We start from the raw sequence: 3,348 nt of genomic DNA, 5'->3' as shown, positions 1-3,348 counted from the left end.
AGAGAGAGAGAGAGAGAGAGAGAGAGAGAGAGAGAGAGAGAGAAGGGGGATTTTTAATTTTTTAAAAATAAAGGAAACCCCTCAAGGTGAAGGCAACATTTTGTCCTTGATCTAGATCTAGATATCTAGGACGTATCCAAGCATCAAAAAACCACTCTGCAAAACGTGGGAACACGCTCCATTCGCTGGACGCCGCGAGAGTTTTCTCTCTTGGGGGTGGGGCACAGAATTCTACACATTCTGTGGGGTGGGGGGAACCTTTTCAGATCTGAACATTCTTACCTGGTCTTGCAGGCCCTGCCTTTCATAATAAACTGTTTACGCGTCTTACTGAACAGGTTGAAGCCTCAAGCAGAAAAGATAACAGTCAGCTGATATTTCACCGGAGAATACTGTCTGAGAGTCACATGCACGCTTCCATGTTTTTGAGGATTTTAAGAAAGCACTTGATGAGCATGGCATGCTGCAGGTGGGCTCTCGTGGCCTAGCGATTACAGTGTCCGCCTCTCATTCAATAGATCTAGTAGGTTCCAGGTTCGAAATTTGTTTAAGAACACAAAATGGGGGCTCTCCTGACCCCTGAGTTTTAAGGTCCAATTGAAACTACACAACGCAAACGCCAACTAGCTTAAAGCCATAGAGTGGGTGGTTGGCGGGTGCTCTGGTGGGGTTTGCTCCTACTTTCTTATTTAAAAAAAACATATCGTCTCTGTCTCCCCTCCTTCTTTTCGTGTTTGTTACTCTCTTGTAACACCTCTAATCTTCGGCACTTGTATGACCTTATTGTATTGCAAGTGCCGTTAAACTCTTACTAAAACTTTTTTTTTAAGTCAAAGAGAAGAAAGCCTCTACAGAAAAACCACAAATAATAATAATGGATTGCATTTATATAGCGCATATCCACTTATGCAATGCTCTATGCGCTTAACATGATACATATAATGGATTTACAAATCAATTTTAAAGGTACATAGTGTTACATACTCATGCAAACACATATTCACTCACACACGCACCACACACACATACATACTCACATACACACATACGTACATACGCACATACAAACTCACAACGATCTACAGCTTGGATTCATTCTGTCTAATCGAAATATGATGAAATGATTTTAGTTTCTTCTTAAAAATTTCTAGATTTTCTGCTTCTCTGATAGTTTTTGGAAGCCTATTCCAAACAAGTGGGGCAAAATATGAAAAAGAGCGTTGGCCATATGATTTGTAATTTATTTTAGGCTTAACAAGGGTTGTTTTGTCACTTGATGATCTGAGCGTTCTAGGAGGCACATAGGGTGTTAAAAGCTGTTTTAGATAGTCCGGTGATAAATCATTTAAGCACTTGTAGCAAGTTAAACAGATTTTATTTATGATACGCTCTTTCACTGGGAGCCAGTGTAATGCTTTTAAAATAGGAGTCACATGATCATGCTTTAGTTTTTTAGTAATTATTTTGGCAGCAACCACAGGCGAAGTACACTACATCATGCTACATGTACTTAAACGGCAGAGTACGTTTTTATTTTTTTATTATAAAAAAAATAAATATTTTACAGCGCTCGAAATTGCCTAAGATCATATGTGCGCCAATGGGTGGATGTCAACAGAGAAATCCAAACGGGAAATCAGACTTACTCTGCTCACCTCTGTAGCATCATCAACTGCACAAAGTCTGCTTCGACTATCAAGGCACCCCGGAAATAGCGGGTCACAAGAGAGTGACAAACAAACAAAAGAAGTAGAGGAAAAATGACGATAGTAAGGATGAGGACAGAAAAAGCAGCAGTTCTCCCTATGTTGTTCCACGGAAGTTTAAGAGAATGGTTCAGGACAACAGTTGGAGTCAGGCAAAGATGTCTGCTTTCACCTACTCTTTTTAACATCTTCCTTGAGAGTAACGACAAAATTAGTTTTAGTAAGAGTTTTACGGAACTTGCAACACAATAAGGTCATACAAGTGCCGAAGATTAGAGGTGTTACAAGAGAGTAACAAACACAAAAAAGAAGGAAGGTAGATAGAGACGATATATTTTTTATAGGAAAGAAGGAGTAAAACCACACCAGAGCCCCCGACAACCACCCACAATGAGAGAATCATGACTAATGCTTTGGAAGATGTTTTTTGTTTTTGTTTTAGTAGAGGTTTTACGGAGCTCGCAACTGCATAAGGTCATATGAGCGCCTGAAGATTAGAGGTGTTACAAGAGAGTAACAAACGTAAAAAAGAAAAAGGGGAGATAAGGACGATAGATGTTTGATAGGAAAGAAGAAGCAGACCACACCAGAGCACCCGCCAACCACCCGCTTTTTTTTTAACAAGCAGACTATTTGTCCACTTTCGCGACAAAAGAATTATTAGGAAGACCATGAAAGACCAGTTAGCATAGGTGGCAGAACAATCACAAACGTACGTGTTGCAGCAGATGACATTGATGCTCTTGTAGGGAACGAAGAAGAGCTTGTCTAATGTCAAGTTAGTCAACCATCTGGACAAGGCATCAAGAACATAATATATGATGGGAAATACAAATGGTGAAATGGTATAGGTTTAACGCCCCTATCAACACTATTAGGTTATTTAAGAGGCGAGACCTCCTAATTTAACGTCCGTCTCTGATAGGACCGAGCCAAGTGGGAAGTTACTGTAAAGTGCCTTTCCCAAGGACACAACGTCGGACCGTGCTGAGGCTCGAACCCCCGAACCCGCAATCTCACGATTACGAGTCCGGTAGCCTAACCACTAGGCCACCGACGCCACTATATATATCACGGAGATCAGTGCAGAAAAGACCAAACTGATGATCAGCAACATCAAAGGAATCAGTTCAGATATATCAGAATTGGTGGCCCAAAAACTAGAGACTGTTTAGAGCTTCAGTTCCAAGTTTAGTGGTGACGGGTGGAGGCTCAAACAAAGAAATACTACTGTCAAGGATTGCCTACACAATTGGTGCACTGTCGAATCTCAAGACCATTATGGAAAGTCAAGAACATTGCACTCGGGTATAAAATCAGACTGATGCACTCCTTAGCCATTTCAGTCGTCCTGTATGCTTACGAAACATGGACCCTTACAGCGGAGTTAGAGAGAAAGATACAAGCTACAGAAATGAGATGCTTTCGAAGACTGTTGGGCATCTCCTGCAGAGATCATGTTACAAAAGAGAAAGAGAGGAACAGAACCAGACTTGCCATTGGACCCTATGAAGATCTTCTCACCACTGTGGAAAAACGCATCTGTGAGGCAGCGTGGTGGAATCAAGCTCTCGTCAAAATAATACAATTGAATAAACCTGCATTTTTCCGCAGGTTTGTGAATTTTTATCATTTTTTTTTG

This window comes from Aplysia californica, unplaced genomic scaffold (assembly GCF_000002075.1).
Source record: "Aplysia californica isolate F4 #8 unplaced genomic scaffold, AplCal3.0 scaffold00945, whole genome shotgun sequence".
In the NCBI taxonomy this organism is placed as follows: domain Eukaryota; kingdom Metazoa; phylum Mollusca; class Gastropoda; order Aplysiida; family Aplysiidae; genus Aplysia; species Aplysia californica.
The sequence above is the reverse complement of the archived record's forward strand: the minus strand, read 5'-3'. Positions refer to the sequence as shown.